The sequence below is a fragment of the Schistocerca cancellata genome, chromosome 12 (assembly GCF_023864275.1).
Source record: "Schistocerca cancellata isolate TAMUIC-IGC-003103 chromosome 12, iqSchCanc2.1, whole genome shotgun sequence".
Classification (NCBI taxonomy): Eukaryota; Metazoa; Arthropoda; class Insecta; order Orthoptera; family Acrididae; genus Schistocerca; species Schistocerca cancellata.
The window spans coordinates 3,111,618-3,130,668 of NC_064637.1; positions in this window are offsets into that span (position 1 = coordinate 3,111,618).

A 19,051-nucleotide genomic window follows, 5' to 3' on the forward strand; every position below is an offset into this window, starting at 1 on the left:
AATTGCGTCCCGATTCAATACATCGTCCTCCAGCAGACTTGTCTCCATGGGTCTATTGCTGCCTCGGGCACCTTATGGCCGTTCTGCTGTGAGTCAAAGATTTTCGAATCGGACGAAAAACTGATAGTGAATTGTAACGTTCAGGTCCCCCTAATGACGATGGATCTCTCAAATTGCGTCCCGATTCAATACATCGTCCTCCAGCAGACTTGTCTCCATGGGTCTATTGCTGCCTCGGGCACCTTAAGGCCGTTCTGCTGTGAGTCAAAGTTTTTCAATCGGACGAAAAACAGATAGTGAATTGTAACATTCAGGGCCACCTAATGACGATGGATCACTCAAATTGCGTCCCGATTCAATACGTCGTCATCCAGCAGACTTGTCTCCATGGGTCTATTGCTGCCTCGGGCACCTTATGGTCGTTCTCCCGTGAGTCTAGATTATCGAATGGGACGAAAAACTGATAGTTAATTCTAACATTCAGGGCCTCCTAATGACGATGGAACACTCAAATTGCGTCGCGATTCAATACATCGTCATCCTGCAGACTTGTCTTCATGGGTCTATTGCTGCCTCGGGCACCTTATGGCGGTTCTGCTGTGAGTCTAGATTATCGAATGCGACGAAAAACTGATAGTGAATTGTGACGTTCAGGGCCACCTAATGACGATGGATCACTCAAATTGCGTCCCGATTCAATACATCGTCCTCCAGCAGACTTGTCTCCATGGGTCTATTGCTGCCTCGGGCACCTTATTTATGGCCGTTCTGTTGTGAGTCAAAGATTTTCGAATCGGACGAAAAACTGATAGTGAATTGTAACATTCAGGGCCACCTAATGACGATGGATCACTCAACTTGCGTCCCGATTCAATACATCGTTCTCCAGCCGACTTGACTCCATAGGTCTATTGCTGCCTCGGGCATTTTTTGGCCGTTCTGCTGTGAGTCTAGATTATCGAATGCGACGAAAAACTGATAGTGAATTGTAACGTTCAGGGCCACCTAATGACGATGGATCACTCAAATTGCGTCCCGATTCATTACTTCGTCCTCCAGCCGACTTGTCTCCATGGGTCTATTGCTGCCTCGGGCACCTTATGGCCGTTCTGCTGTGAGTGTGATTTTCCAATCGGACGAAAAACTGATAGTGAATTGTAAAATTCAGGGCCACCTAATGAGGATGGATCACTCTAATTGCGTCCCGATTCAATACATCGTCCTCCAGCAGACTTGTCTCCATGGGTCTATTGCTGATTCGGGCACCTTGTGGCCGTTCTGCTGTGACTCAAAGATTTTCGAATCGGACGAAAAACTGATAGTGAATTGTAACGTTCAGGGCCACCTAATGACGATGGATCACTCAAATTGCGTCCCGATTCAATACATCGTCCTCCAGCAGACTTGTCTCCATGGGCCTATTGCTGCCTCGGGCACCTTATGGCGGTCCTGCTGTGAGTCAAAGATTTTCGAATCGGACGAAAAACAGATAGTGAATTGTAACGTTCAGGGCCACCTAATGACGATGGATCACTCAAATTGCGTCCCGATTCAATACATCGTCCTCCAGCCGACTTGTCTCCATGGCTCTATTGCTGCCTCGGGCACCTTATGGCCGTTCTGCTGTGACTCAAAGATTTTCAAATCTGACGAAAAACTGATAGTGAATTGTAACATTCAGGGCCACCTAATGACGATGGATCACTCAAATTGCGTCCCGATTCAATACATCGTCCTCCAGCCGACTTGTCTCCATGGGTCTATTGCTGCCTCGGGCACCTTATGGCCGTTCTGCTGTGAGTCAAAGATTTTCGAATCGGACGAAAAACTGATAGTTAATTGTAACGTTCAGGGCCACCTAATGACGATGGATCCCTCAAATTGCGTCCCGATTCAATACATCGTCCTCCAGCAGACTTGTCTCCATGGGTCTATTGCGGATTCGGGCACCTTATGCTGTGACTCAAAGATTTTCGAATCGGACGAAAAACTGATAGTGAATTGTAACATTCAGGGCCTCCTAATGACGATGGATCACTCAAATTGCTTCCCGATTCAATACATCGTCATCCAGCAGACTTGTCTCCATGGGTCTATTGCTGCCTCGGGCACCTTATGGTCGTTCTCCCGTGAGTCTAGATTATCGAATGGGACGAAAAACTGATAGTTAATTCTAACATTAGGGCCTCCTAATGACGATGGAACACTCAAATTGCGTCGCGATTCAATACATCGTCATCCTGCAGAATTGTCTCCATGGGTCTATTGCTGCCTCGGGCACCTTATGGCCGTTCTGTTGTGAGTCAAAGATTTTCGAATCGGACGAAAAACTGATAGTGAATTGTAACATTCAGGGCCACCTAATGACGATGGATCACTCAAATTGCGTCCTGATTCAATACTTCGTCTTCCAGCCGACTTGTCTCCATGGGTCTATTGCTGCCTCGGGCACCTTATGGCCGTTCTGCTGTGAGTGTGATTTTCCAATCGGACGAAAAACTGATAGTGAATTGTAAAATTCAGGGCCACCTAATGAGGATGGATCACTCTAATTGCGTCCCGATTCAATACATCGTCCTCCAGCAGACTTGTCTCCATGGGTCTATTGCTGATTCGGGCACCTTGTGGCCGTTCTGCTGTGAGTCAAAGATTTTCGAATCGGACGAAATACAGATAGTGATTTGTAACATTCAGGGCCACCTAATGACGATGGATCACTCAAATTGCGTCCCGATTCAATACATCGTCCTCCATCCTACTTGACTCCATGGGTCTATTGCTGAGTCGGGCACCTTATGGCCGTTCTGCTGTGAGTCTAGATTATCGAATACGACGAAAAACTGATAGTGAATTGTAACGTTCAGGGCCACCTAATGACGATGGATCACTCAAATTGCGTCCCGATTCAATACATCGTCCTCCAGCAGACTTGTCTCCATGGGTCTATTGCTGCCTGGGGCACCTTATGGCCGTTCTGCTGTGAGACAAAGATTTTCGAATCGGACGAAAAACTGATAGTGAATTGTAACGTTCAGGTCCACCTAATGACGATGGATCACTCAAATTGCGTCCCGATTCAATACATCGTCCTCCAGCAGACTTGTCTCCATGGGTCTATTGCTGCCTCGGTCACCTTATGGCCGTTCTGCTGTGAGTCAAAGGTTTTCGAATCGGACGAAAAACAGATAGTGAATTGTAACATTCAGCGCCACCTAATGACGATGGATCACTCAAATTGCGTCCCGATTCAATACGTCGTCATCCAGCAGACTTGTCTCCATGGGTCTATTGCTGCCTCGGGCACCTTATGGTCGTTCTCCCGTGAGTCTAGAATATCGAATGGGACGAAAAACTGATAGTTAATTCTAACAGTCAGGGCCTCCTAATGACGATGGAACACTCAAATTGCGTCGCGATTCAATACATCGTCATCCTGCAGACTTGTCTCCATGGGTCTATTGCTGCCTCGGGCACCTTGTGGCCGTTCTGCTGTGAGTCAAAGATTTTCGAATCGGACGAAAAACTGATAGTGAATTGTAACATTCAGGGCCACCTAATGACGATGGATCACTCAAATTGTGTCCCGATTCAATACATCGTCCTCCAGCCGACTTCACTCCATGGGTCTATTGCTGCCTCGGGCACCTTATGGCCGTTCTGCTGTGAGTCTAGATTATCGAATGCGACGAAAAACTGATAGTGAATTGTAACGTTCAGGGCCACCTAATGACGATGGATCACTCAAATTGCGTCCCGATTCAATACATCGTCCTCCAGCAGACTTGTCTCCATGGGCCTATTGCTGCCTCGGGCATCTTATGGCGGTTCTGCTGTGAGTCAAAGATTTTCGAATCGGACGAAAAACAGATAGTGAATTGTAACATTCATGGCCACCTAATGACGATGGATCTCTCAAATTGCATCCCGATTCAATACATCGTCCTCCAGCCGACTTGTCTCAATGGGTCTATTGCTGCATCGGCCACCTTATGGCCGTTCCCTGTGAGTCAAAGATTTTCGAATCGGACGAAAAACAGATAGTGAATTGTAACTTTCAGGGCCACCTAATGACGATGGATCGCTCAAATTGCGTCCCGATTCAATACGTCGTCATCCAGCAGACTTGTCTCCATGCGTCTATTGCTGCCTCGGGCACCTTATGGTCGTTCTCCCGTGAGTCTAGATTATCGAATGGGACGAAAAACTGATAGTTAATTCTAACTTTCAGGGCCTCCTAATGACGATGGAACACTCAAATTGCGTCGCGATTCAATACATCGTCATCCTGCAGACTTGTCTTCATGGGTCTATTGCTGCCTCGGGCACCTTGTGGCCGTTCTGCTGTGAGTCAAAGATTTTCAATCGGACGAAAAACAGATAGTGAATTGTAACATTCAGGGCCACCTAATGACGATGGATCACTCAAATTGCGTCCCGATTCAATGCGTCGTCCTCCAGCCGACTTGACTCCATGGGTCTATTGCTGCCTCGGGCACCTTATGGCCGTTCTGCTGTGAGTCTAGATTATCGAATGCGACGAAAAACTGATAGTGAATTGTAACGTTCAGGGCCACCTAATGACGATGGATCACTCAAATTGCGTCCCGATTCAATACATCGTCCTCCGGCAGACTTGTCTCCATGGGCCTATTGCTGCCTCGGGCACCTTATGGCGGTTCTGCTGTGAGTCAAAGATTTTCGAATCGGACGAAAAACACATAGTGAATTGTAACGTTCAGGGCCACCTAATGACGATGGATCACTCAAATTGCGTCCCGATTTAATACATCGTCCTCCAGCCGACTTGTCTCCATGGCTCTATTGCTGCCTCGGGCACCTTATGGCCGTTCTGCTGTGACTCAAAGATTTTCAAATCTGACGAAAAACTGGTAGTGAATTGTAACATTCAGGGCCACCTAATGACGATGGATCACTCAAATTGCGTCCCGATTCAATACATCGTCCTCCAGCCGACTTGTCTCCATGGGTCTATTGCTGCCTCGGGCACCTTATGGCCGTTCTGCTGTGAGTCAAAGATTTTCGAATCGGACGAAAATCTGATAGTGAATTGTAACGTTCAGGGCCACCTAAAGACGATGCATCACTCAAATTGCGTCCCGATTCAATACATCGTCCTCCAGCAGGCTTGTCCCCATGGGTCTATTGCTGCCTCGGGCACCTTATGGCCGTTCTGCTGTGGGTCAAAGATTTTCGAATCGGACGAAGAACTGATAGTTAATTGTAACTTTCAGGGCCACCTAATGACGATGGATCCCTCAAATTGCGTCCCGATTCAATACATCGTCCTCCAGCAGACTTGTCTCCATGGGTCTATTGCGGATTCGGGCACCTTATGCTGTGACTCAAAGATTTTCGAATCGGACGAAAAACAGATAGTGAATTGTAACATTCAGGGCCTCCTAATGACGATGGATCACTCAAATTGCTTCCCGATTCAATACATCGTCATCCAGCAGACTTGTCTCCATGGGTCTATTGCTGCCTCTGGCACCATATGGTCGTTCTCCCGTGAGTCTAGATTATCGAATGGGACGAAAAAATGATAGTTAATTCTAACATTCAGGGCCTCCTAATGACGATGGAACACTCAAATTGCGTCGCGATTCAATACATCGTCATCCTGCAGACTTGTCTCCATGGGTCTATTGCTGCCTCGGGCACCTTATTTATGGCCGTTTTGTTGTGAGTCAAAGATTTTCGAATCGGACGAAAAACAGATAGTGAATTGTAACATTCAGGGCCACCTAATGACGATGGATCTCTCAAATTGCATCCCGATTCAATACATCGTCCTCCAGCCGACTTGTCTCAATGGGTCTATTGCTGCATCGGCCACCTTATGGCCGTTCCCTGTGAGTCAAAGATTTTCGAATCGGACGAAAAACAGATAGTGAATTGTAACTTTCAGGGCCACCTAATGACGATGGATCGCTCAAATTGCGTCCCGATTCAATACGTCGTCATCCAGCAGACTTGTCTCCATGCGTCTATTGCTGCCTCGGGCACCTTATGGTCGTTCTCCCGTGAGTCTAGATTATCGAATGGGACGAAAAACTGATAGTTAATTCTAACTTTCAGGGCCTCCTAATGACGATGGAACACTCAAATTGCGTCGCGATTCAATACATCGTCATCCTGCAGACTTGTCTTCATGGGTCTATTGCTGCCTCGGGCACCTTGTGGCCGTTCTGCTGTGAGTCAAAGATTTTCAATCGGACGAAAAACAGATAGTGAATTGTAACATTCAGGGCCACCTAATGACGATGGATCACTCAAATTGCGTCCCGATTCAATGCGTCGTCCTCCAGCCGACTTGACTCCATGGGTCTATTGCTGCCTCGGGCACCTTATGGCCGTTCTGCTGTGAGTCTAGATTATCGAATGCGACGAAAAACTGATAGTGAATTGTAACGTTCAGGGCCACCTAATGACGATGGATCACTCAAATTGCGTCCCGATTCAATACATCGTCCTCCGGCAGACTTGTCTCCATGGGCCTATTGCTGCCTCGGGCACCTTATGGCGGTTCTGCTGTGAGTCAAAGATTTTCGAATCGGACGAAAAACACATAGTGAATTGTAACGTTCAGGGCCACCTAATGACGATGGATCACTCAAATTGCGTCCCGATTTAATACATCGTCCTCCAGCCGACTTGTCTCCATGGCTCTATTGCTGCCTCGGGCACCTTATGGCCGTTCTGCTGTGACTCAAAGATTTTCAAATCTGACGAAAAACTGGTAGTGAATTGTAACATTCAGGGCCACCTAATGACGATGGATCACTCAAATTGCGTCCCGATTCAATACATCGTCCTCCAGCCGACTTGTCTCCATGGGTCTATTGCTGCCTCGGGCACCTTATGGCCGTTCTGCTGTGAGTCAAAGATTTTCGAATCGGACGAAAATCTGATAGTGAATTGTAACGTTCAGGGCCACCTAAAGACGATGCATCACTCAAATTGCGTCCCGATTCAATACATCGTCCTCCAGCAGGCTTGTCCCCATGGGTCTATTGCTGCCTCGGGCACCTTATGGCCGTTCTGCTGTGGGTCAAAGATTTTCGAATCGGACGAAGAACTGATAGTTAATTGTAACTTTCAGGGCCACCTAATGACGATGGATCCCTCAAATTGCGTCCCGATTCAATACATCGTCCTCCAGCAGACTTGTCTCCATGGGTCTATTGCGGATTCGGGCACCTTATGCTGTGACTCAAAGATTTTCGAATCGGACGAAAAACAGATAGTGAATTGTAACATTCAGGGCCTCCTAATGACGATGGATCACTCAAATTGCTTCCCGATTCAATACATCGTCATCCAGCAGACTTGTCTCCATGGGTCTATTGCTGCCTCTGGCACCATATGGTCGTTCTCCCGTGAGTCTAGATTATCGAATGGGACGAAAAAATGATAGTTAATTCTAACATTCAGGGCCTCCTAATGACGATGGAACACTCAAATTGCGTCGCGATTCAATACATCGTCATCCTGCAGACTTGTCTCCATGGGTCTATTGCTGCCTCGGGCACCTTATTTATGGCCGTTTTGTTGTGAGTCAAAGATTTTCGAATCGGACGAAAAACTGATAGTGAATTGTAACATTCAGGGCCACCTAATGACGATGGATCACTCAACTTGCGTCCCGATTCAATACATCGTTCTCCAGCCGACTTGACTCCATGGGTCTATTGCTGCCTCGGGCACCCTTTGGCCGTTCTGCTGTGAGTCTAGATTATCGAATGCGACGAAAAACTGATAGTGAATTGTAACGTTCAGGGCCACCTAATGACGATGGATCACTCAAATTGCGTCCCGATTCAATACATCGTCCTCCAGCAGACTTGTCTCCATGGGCCTATTGCTGCCTCGGGCACCTTATGGCGGTTCTGCTGTGAGTCAAAGATTTTCGAATCGGACGAAAAACAGATAGTGAATTGTAACGTTCAGGGCCACCTAATGACGATGGATCACTCAAATTGCGTCCCGATTCAATACATCGTCCTCCAGCCGACTTGTCTCCATGGCTCTATTGCTGCCTCGGGCACCTTATGGCCGTTCTCCTGTGACTCAAAGATTTTCAAATCTGACGAAAAACTGATAGTGAATTGTAACATTCAGGGCCACCTAATGACGATGGATCACTCAAATTGCGTCCCGATTCAATACATCGTCCTCCAGCCGACTTGTCTCCATGGGTCTATTGCTGCCTCGGGCACCTTATGGCCGTTCTGCTGTGAGTCAAAGATTTTCGAATCGGACGAAAAACTGATAGTGAATTGTAACGTTCAGGGCCACCTAATGACGATGCATCACTCAAATTGCGTCCCGAATCAATACATCGTCCTCCAGCAGGCTTGTCCCCATGGGTCTATTGCTGCCTCGGGCACCTTATGGCCGTTCTGCTGTGGGTCAAAGATTTTCGAATCGGACGAAGAACTGATAGTTAATTGTAACGTTCAGGGCCACCTAATGACGATGGATCCCTCAAATAGCGTACCGATTCAATACATCGTCCTCCAGCAGACTTGTCTCCATGGGTCTATTGCGGATTCGGGCACCTTATGCTGTGACTCAAAGATTTTCGAATCGGACGAAAAACTGATAGTGAATTGTAACATTCAGGGCCTCCTAATGACGATGGATCACTCAAATTGCTTCCCGATTCAATACATCGTCATCCAGCAGACATGTCTCCATGGGTCTATTGCTGCCTCGGGCACCTTATGGTCGTTCTCCCGTGAGTCTAGATTATCGAATGGGACGAAAAACTGATAGTTAATTCTAACATTCAGGGCCTCCTAATGACGATGGAACACTCAAATTGCGTCGCGATTCAATACTTCGTCCTCCAGCCGACTTGTCTCCATGGGTCTATTGCTGCCTCGGGCACCTTATGGCCGTTCTGCTGTGAGTTGATTTTCCAATCGGACGAAAAACTGATAGTGAATTGTAAAATTCAGGGCCACCTAATGAGGCTGGATCACTCTAATTGCGTCCCGATTCAATACATCGTCCTCCAGCAGACTTGTCTCCATGGGTCTATTGCTGATTCGGGCACCTTGTGGCCGTTCTGCTGTGACTCAAAGATTTTCGAATCGGACGATAAACTGATAGTGAATTGTAACGTTCAGGGCCACCTAATGACGATGGATCACTCAAATTGCGTCCCGATTCAATACATCGTCCTCCAGCAGACTTGTCTCCATGGGCCTATTGCTGCCTCGGGCACCTTATGGCGGTTCTGCTGTGAGTCAAAGATTTTCGAATCGGACGAAAAACAGATAGTGAATTGTAACGTTCAGGGCCACCTAATGACGATGGATCACTCAAATTGCGTCCCGATTCAATACATCGTCCTCCAGCCGATTTGTCTCCATGGCTCTATTGCTGCCTCGGGCACCTTATGGCCGTTCTGCTGTGACTCAAAGATTTTCAAATCTGACGAAAAACTGATAGTCAATTGTAACATTCAGGGCCACCTAATGACGATGGATCACTCAAATTGCGTCCCGATTCAATACATCGTCCTCCAGCCGACTTGTCTCCATGGGTCTATTGCTGCCTCGGGCACCTTATGGCCGTTCTGCTGTGAGTCAAAGATTTTCGAATCGGACGAAAAACTGATAGTGAATTGTAACGTTCAGGGCCACCTAATGACGATGCATCACTCAAATTGCGTCCCGAATCAATACATCGTCCTCCAGCAGGCTTGTCCCCATGGGTCTATTGCTGCCTCGGGCACCTTATGGCCGTTCTGCTGTGGGTCAAAGATTTTCGAATCGGACGAAGAACTGATAGTTAATTGTAACGTTCAGGGCCACCTAATGACGATGGATCCCTCAAATTGCGTACCGATTCAATACATCGTCCTCCAGCAGACTTGTCTCCATGGGTCTATTGCGGATTCGGGCACCTTATGCTGTGACTCAAAGATTTTCGAATCGGACGAAAAACTGATAGTGAATTGTAACATTCAGGGCCTCCTAATGACGATGGATCACTCAAATTGCTTCCCGATTCAATACATCGTCATCCAGCAGACATGTCTCCATGGGTCTATTGCTGCCTCGGGCACCTTATGGTCGTTCTCCCGTGAGTCTAGATTATCGAATGGGACGAAAAACTGATAGTTAATTCTAACATTCAGGGCCTCCTAATGACGATGGAACACTCAAATTGCGTCGCGATTCAATACATCGTCATCCTGCAGACTTGTCTCCATTGGTCTATTGCTGCCTCGGGCACCTTATGGCCGTTCCGTTGTGAGTCAAAGATTTTCGAATCGGACGAAAAACTGATAGTGAATTGTAACATTCAGGGCCTCCTAATGACGATGGATCACTCAAGTTGCTTCCCGATTCAATACATCCTCATCCAGCAGACTTGTCTCCATGGGTCTATTGCTGCCTCTGGCACCTTATGGTCGTTCTCCCGTGAGTCTAGATTATCGAATGGGACGAAAAACTGATAGTTAATTCTAACATTCAGGGCCTCCTAATGACGATGGAACACTCAAATTGCGTCGCGATTCAATACATCGTCATCCTGCAGACTTGTCTCCATGGGTCTATTGCTGCCTCGGGCACCTTATTTATGGCCGTTCTGTTGTGAGTCAAAGATTTTCGAATCGGACGAAAAACTGATAGTGAATTGTAAAATTCAGGGCCACCTAATGAGGATGGATCACTCTAATTGCGTCCCGATTCAATACATCGTCCTCCAGCAGACTTGTCTCCATGGGTCTATTGCTGATTCGGGCACCTTGTGGCCGTTCTGCTGTGACTCAAAGATTTTCGAATCGGACGAAAAACTGATTATGAATTGTAACATTCAGGGTCTCCTAATGCCGATGGAACACTCAAATTGCGTCCCGATTCAATACATCGTCATCCAGCAGACTTGTCTCCATGGGTCTATTGTTGCCTCGGGCACCTTATGGCCGTTCTGCTGTGAGTCAAAGATTTTCGAATCGGACGAAAAGCTGATAGTGAATTGTAACATTCAGGGCCACCTAATGACGATGGATCACTCAAATTGCGTCACGATTCAATACATCGTCCTCCAGCCAACTTGACTCCATGGGTCTATTGCTGAGTCGGGCACCTTATGGCCGTTCTGCTGTGAGTCTAGATTATCGAATACGACGAAAAACTGATAGTGAATTGTAACGTTCAGGGCCACCTAATGACGATGGATCACTCAAATTGCGTCCCGATTCAATACATCGTCCTACAGCAGACTTGTCTCCATGGGTCTATTGCTGCCTGGGGCACCTTATGGCCGTTCTGCTGTGAGACAAAGATTTTCGAATCGGACGAAGAACTGATAGTTAATTGTAACTTTCAGGGCCACCTAATGACGATGGATCCCAAAAATTGCGTCCCGATTCAATACATCGTCCTCCAGCAGACTTGTCTCCATGGGTCTATTGCGGATTCGGGCACCTTATGCTGTGACTCAAAGATTTTCGAATCGGACGAAAAACTGATAGTGAATTGCAACATTCAGGGCCTCCTAATGACGATGGATCACTCAAATTGCTTCACGATTCAATACATCGTCATCCAGCAGACTTGTCTCCATGGGTCTATTGCTGCCTCTGGCACCTTATGGTCGTTCTCCCGTGAGTCTAGATTATCGAATGGGACGAAAAAATGATAGTTAATTCTAACATTCAGGGCCTCCTAATGACGATGGATCACTCAAATTGCGTCGCGATTTTATACATCGTCATCCTGCAGACTTGTCTCCATGGGTCTATTGCTGCCTCGGGCACCTTATTTATGGCCGTTTTGTTGTGAGTCAAAGATTTTCGAATCGGACGAAAAACTGATAGTGAATTGTAACATTCAGGGCCACATAATGACGATGGATCACTCAACTTGCGTCCCGATTCAATACATCGTTCTCCAGCCGACTTGACTCCATGGGTCTATTGCTGCCTCGGGCACCTTTTGGCCGTTCTGCTGTGAGTCTAGATTATCGAATGCGACGAAAAACTGATAGTGAATTGTAACGTTCAGGGCCACCTAATGACGATGGATCACTCAAATTGCGTCCCGATTCAATACTTCGTCCTCCAGCCGACTTGTCTCCATGGGTCTATTGCTGCCTCGGGCACCTTATGGCCGTTCTGCTGTGAGTTGATTTTCCAATCGGACGAAAAACTGATAGTGAATTGTAAAATTCAGGGCCACCTAATGAGGCTGGATCACTCTAATTGCGTCCCGATTCAATACATCGTCCTCCAGCAGACTTGTCTCCATGGGTCTATTGCTGATTCGGGCACCTTGTGGCCGTTCTGCTGTGACTCAAAGATTTTCGAATCGGACGTTAAACTGATAGTGAATTGTAACGTTCAGGGCCACCTAATGACGATGGATCACTCAAATTGCGTCCCGATTCAATACATCGTCCTCCAGCAGACTTGTCTGCATGGGCCTATTGCTGCCTCGGGCACCTTATGGCGGTTCTGCTGTGAGTCAAAGATTTTCGAATCGGACGAAAAACAGATAGTGAGTTGTAACGTTCAGGGCCACCTAATGACGATGGATCACTCAAATTGCGTCCCGATTCAATACATCGTCCTCCAGCCGACTTGTCTCCATGGCTCTATTGCTGCCTCGGGCACCTTATGGCCGTTCTGCTGTGACTCAAACATTTTCAAATCTGACGAAAAACTGATAGTGAATTGTAACATTCAGGGCCACCTAATGACGATGGATCACTCAAATTGCGTCCCGATTCAATACATCGTCCTCCAGCCGACTTGTCTCCATGGGTCTATTGCTGCCTCGGGCACCTTATGGCCGTTCTGCTGTGAGTCAAAGATTTTCGAATCGGACGAAAAACTGATAGTGAATTGTAACGTTCAGGGCCACCTAATGACGGTGCATCACTCAAATTGCGTCCCGAATCAATACATCGTCCTCCAGCAGGCTTGTCCCCATGGGTCTATTGCTGCCTCGGGCACCTTATGGCCGTTCTGCTGTGGGTCAAAGATTTTCGAATCGGACGAAGAACTGATAGTTAATTGTAACGTTCAGGGCCACCTAATGACGATGGATCCCTCAAATTGCGTACCGATTCAATACATCGTCCTCCAGCAGACTTGTCTCCATGGGTCTATTGCGGATTCGGGCACCTTATGCTGTGACTCAGAGATTTTCGAATCGGACGAAAAACTGATTGTGAATTGTAACATTCAGGGCCTCCTAATGACGATGGATCACTCAAATTGCTTCCCGATTCAATACATCGTCATCCAGCAGACATGTCTCCATGGGTCTATTGCTGCCTCGGGCACCTTATGGTCGTTCTCCCGTGAGTCTAGATTATCGAATGGGACGAAAAACTGATAGTTAATTCTAACATTCAGGGCCTCCTAATGACGATGGAACACTCAAATTGCGTCGCGATTCAATACATCGTCATCCTGCAGACTTGTCTCCATTGGTCTATTGCTGCCTCGGGCACCTTATTTATGGCCGTTCTGTTGTGAGTCAAAGATTTTCGAATCGGACGAAAAACTGATAGTGAATTGTAACATTCAGGGCCACCTAATGACGATGGATCACTCAACTTGCGTCCCGATTCAATACATCGTTCTCCAGCCGACTTGACTCCATGGGTCTATTGCTGCCTCGGGCACCTTTTGGCCGTTCTGCTGTGAGTCTAGATTATCGAATGCGACGAAAAACTGATAGTGAATTGTAACGTTCAGGGCCACCTAATGACGATGGATCACTCAAATTGCGTCCCGATTCAATACTTCGTCCTCCAGCCGACTTGTCTCCATGGGTCTATTGCTGCCTCGGGCACCTTATGGCCGTTCTGCTGTGAGTTGATTTTCCAATCGGACGAAAAACTGATAGTGAATTGTAAAATTCAGGGCCACCTAATGAGGATGGATCACTCTAATTGCGTCCCGATTCAATACATCGTCCTCCAGCAGACTTGTCTCCATGGGTCTATTGCTGATTCGGGCACCTTGTGGCCGTTCTGCTGTGACTCAAAGATTTTCGAATCGGACGATAAACTGATAGTGAATTGTAACGTTCAGGGCCACCTAATGACGATGGATCACTCAAATTGCGTCCCGATTCAATACATCGTCTTCCGGCAGACTTGTCTCCATGGGCCTATTGCTGCCTCGGGCACCTTATGGCGGTTCTGCTGTCAGTCAAAGATTTTCGAATCGGACGAAAAACACATAGTGAATTGTAACGTTCAGGGCCACCTAATGACGATGGATCACTCAAATTGCGTCCCGATTTAATACATCGTCCTCCAGCCGACTTTTCTCCATGGCTCTATTGCTGCCTCGGGCACGTTATGGCCGTTCTGCTGTGACTCAAAGATTTTCAAATCTGACGAAAAACTGATAGTGAATTGTAACATTCAGGGCCACCTAATGACGATGGATCACTCAAATTGCGTCCCGATTCAATACATCGTCCTCCAGCCGACTTGTCTCCATGGGTCTATTGCTGCCTCGGGCACCTTATGGCCGTTCTGCTGTGAGTCAAAGATTTTCGAATCGGACGAAAAACTGCTAGTGAATTGTAACGTTCAGGGCCACCTAAAGACGATGCATCACTCAAATTGCGTCCCGATTCAATACGTCGTCCTCCAGCAGGCTTGTCCCCATGGGTCTATTGCTGCCTCGGGCACCTTATGGCCGTTCTGCTGTGGGTCAAAGATTTTCGAATCGGACGAAGAACTGATAGTTAATTGTAACTTTCAGGGCCACCTAATGACGATGGATCCCAAAAATTGCGTCCCGATTCAATACATCGTCCTCCAGCAGACTTGTCTCCATGGGTCTATTGCGGATTCGGGCACCTTATGCTGTGACTCAAAGATTTTCGAATCGGACGAAAAACTGATAGTGAATTGTAACATTCAGGGCCTCCTAATGACGATGGATCACTCAAATTGCTTCCCGATTCAATACATCCTCATCCAGCAGACTTGTCTCCATGGGTCTATTGCTGCCTCTGGCACCTTATGGTCGTTCTCCCGTGAGTCTAGATTATCGAATGGGACGAAAAACTGATAGTTAATTCTAACATTCAGGGCCTCCTAATGACGATGGAACACTCAAATTGCGTCGCGATTCAATACATCGTCATCCTGCAGACTTGTCTCCATGGGTCTATTGCTGCCTCGGGCACCTTATTTATGGCCGTTCTGTTGTGAGTCAAAGATTTTCGAATCGGACGAAAAACTGATAGTGAATTGTAACATTCAGGGCCACCTAATGACGATGGATCACTCAACTTGCGTCCCGATTCAATACATCGTTCTCCAGCCGACTTGACTCCATGGGTCTATTGCTGCCTCGGGCACCTTTTGGCCGTTCTGCTGTGAGTCTAGATTATCGAATGCGACGAAAAACTGATAGTGAATTGTAACGTTCAGGGCGACCTAATGACGATGGATCACTCAAATTGCGTCCCGATTCAATACTTCGTCCTCCAGCCGACTTGTCTCCATGGGTCTATTGCTGCCTCGGGCACCTTATGGCCGTTCTGCTGTGAGTTGATTTTCCAATCGGACGAAAAACTGATAGTGAATTGTAAAATTCAGGGCCACCTAATGAGGATGGATCACTCTAATTGCGTCCCGATTCAATACATCGTCCTCCAGCAGACTTGTCTCCATGGGTCTATTGCTGATTCGGGCACCTTGTGGCCGTTCTGCTGTGACTCAAAGATTTTCGAATCGGACGATAAACTGATAGTGAATTGTAACGTTCAGGGCCACCTAATGACGATGGATCACTCAAATTGCGTCCCGATTCAATACATCGTCCTCCAGCAGACTTGTCTCCATGGGCCTATTGCTGCCTCGGGCACCTTATGGCGGTTCTGCTGTGAGTCAAAGATTTTCGAATCGGACGAAAAACAGATAGTGAATTGTAACGTTCAGGGCCACCTAATGACGATGGATCACTCAACTTGCGTCCCGATTAAATACATCGTTCTCCAGCCGACTTGACTCCATGGGTCTATTGCTGCCTCGGGCACCTTTTGGCCGTTCTGCTGTGAGTCTAGATTATCGAATGCGACGAAAAACTGATAGTGAATTGTAACGTTCAGGGCCACCTAATGACGATGGATCACTCAAATTGCGTCCCGATTCAATACATCGTCCTCCAGCACACTTGTCTCCATGGGTCTATTGCTGCCTCGGGCACCTTATGGTCGTTCTCCCGTGAGTCTAGATTATCGAATGGGACGAAAAACTGATAGTTAATTCTAACATTCAGGGCCTCCTAATGACGATGGAACACTCAAATTGCGTCGCGATTCAATACATCGTCATCCTGCAGACTTGTCTCCATGGGTCTATTGCTGCTTCGGGCACCTTATGGCCGTTCCGTTGTGAGTCAAAGATTTTCGAATCGGACGAAAAACTGATAGTGAATTGTAACATTCAGGGCCTCCTAATGACGATGGATCACTCAAATTGCTTCCCGATTCAATACATCCTCATCCAGCAGACTTGTCTCCATGGGTCTATTGCTGCCTCTGGTACCTTATGGTCGTTCTCCCGTGAGTCTAGATTATCGAATGGGACGAAAAACTGATAGTTAATTCTAACATTCAGGGCCTCCTAATGACGATGGAACACTCAAATTGCGTCGCGATTCAATACATCGTCATCCTGCAGACTTGTCTCCATGGGTCTATTGCTGCCTCGGGCACCTTATTTATGGCCGTTCTGTTGTGAGTCAAAGATTTTCGAATCGGACGAAAAACTGATAGTGAATTGTAACATTCAGGGCCACCTAATGACGATGGATCACTCAACTTGCGTCCCGATTCAATACATCGTTCTCCAGCCGACTTGACTCCATGGGTCTATTGCTGCCTCGGGCACCTTTTGGCCGTTCTGCTGTGAGTCTAGATTATCGAATGCGACGAAAAACTGATAGTGAATTGTAACGTTCAGGGCGACCTAATGACGATGGATCACTCAAATTGCGTCCCGATTCAATACTTCGTCCTCCAGCCGACTTGTCTCCATGGGTCTATTGCTGCCTCGGGCACCTTATGGCCGTTCTGCTGTGAGTTGATTTTCCAATCGGACGAAAAACTGATAGTGAATTGTAACGTTCAGGGCCACCTAATGACGATGGATCACTCTAATTGTGTCCCGATTCAATACATCGTCCTCCAGCCGACTTGTCTCCATGGGTCTATTGCTCCCTCGGGCACCTTATGGCCGTTCTGCTGTGAGTTGATTTTCCAATCGGACGAAAAACTGATAGTGAATTGTAACGTTCAGGGCCACCTATTGACGATGCATCACTCAAATTGCGTCCCGAATCAATACATCGTCCTCCAGCAGGCTTGTCCCCATGGGTCTATTGCTGCGTCGGGCACCTTATGGCCGTTCTGCTGTGGGTCAAAGATTTTCGAATCGGACGAAGAACTGATAGTTAATTGTAACGTTCAGGGCCACCTAATGACGATGGATCCCTCAAATTGCGTCCCGACTCAATACATCGTCCTCCAGCAGACTTGTCTCCATGGGTCTATTGCGGATTCGGGCACCTTATGCTGTGACTCAAAGATTTTCGAATCGGACGAAAAACTGATAGTGAATTGTAACATTCAGGGCCTCCTAATGACGATGGATCACTCAAAATGCTTCCCGATTCAATACATCGTCATCCAGCAGACTTGTCTCCATGGGTCTATTGCTGCCTCGGGCACCTTATGGTCGTTCTCCCGTGAGTCTAGATTATCGAATGGGACGAAAAACTGATAGTGAATTGTAACATTCAGGGCCTCCTAATGACGATGGAACACTCAAATTGCGTCGCGATTCAATACATCGTCATCCTGCAGACTTGTCTCCATGGGTCTATTGCTGCCTCGGGCACCTTATGGCCGTTCTGTTGTGAGTCAAAGATTTTCGAATCGGACGAAAAACTGATAGTGAATTGTAACATTCAGGGCCACCTAATGACGATGGATCACTCAACTTGCGTCCCGATTCAATACATCGTTCTCCAGCCGACTTGACTCCATGGGTCTATTGCTGCCTCGGGCACCTTTTGGCCGTTCTGCGGTGAGTCTAGATTATCGAATGCGACGAAAAACTGATAGTGAATTGTAACGTTCAGGGCCACCTAATGACGATGGATCACTCAAATTGCGTCCCGATTCAATACTTCGTCCTCCAGCCGACTTGTCTCCATGGGTCTATTGCTGCCTCGGGCACCTTATGGCCGTTCTGCTGTGAGTGTGATTTTCCAATCGGACGAAAAACTGATAGTGAATTGTAAAATTCAGGGCCACCTTATGAGGATGGATCACTCTAATTGCGTCCCGATTCAATACATCGTCCTCCAGCAGACTTGTCTCCATGGGTCTATTGCTGATTCGGGCACCTTGTGGCCGTTCTGCTGTGACTCAAATATTTTCGAATCGGACGAAAAACTGATTATGAATTGTAACATTCAGGGTCTCCTAATGCCGATGGAACACTCAAATTGCGTCCCGATTCAATACATCGTCATCCAGCAGACTTGTCTCCATGGGTCTATTGTTGCCTCGGGCACCTTATGGCCGTTCTGCTGTGAGTCAAAGATTTTCGAATCGGACGAAAAGCTGATAGTGAATTGTAACATTCAGGGCCACCTAATGACGATGGATCACTCAAATTGCGTCACGATTCAATACATCGTCCTCCAGCCAACTTGACTCCATGGGTCTATTGCTGAGTCGGGCACCTTATGGCCGTTCTGCTGTGAGTCTAGATTATCGAATACGACGAAAAACTGATAGTGAATTGTAACGTTCAGGGCCACCTAATGACGATGGATCACTCAAATTGCGTCCCGATTCAATACATCGTCCTCCAGCAGACTTGTCTCCATGGGTCTATTGCTGCCTGGGGCACCTTATGGCCGTTCTGCTGTGAGACAAAGATTTTCGAATCGGTCGAAAAAGTGATAGTGAATTGTAACGTTCAGGGCCACCTAATGACGATGGATCACTCAAATTGCGTC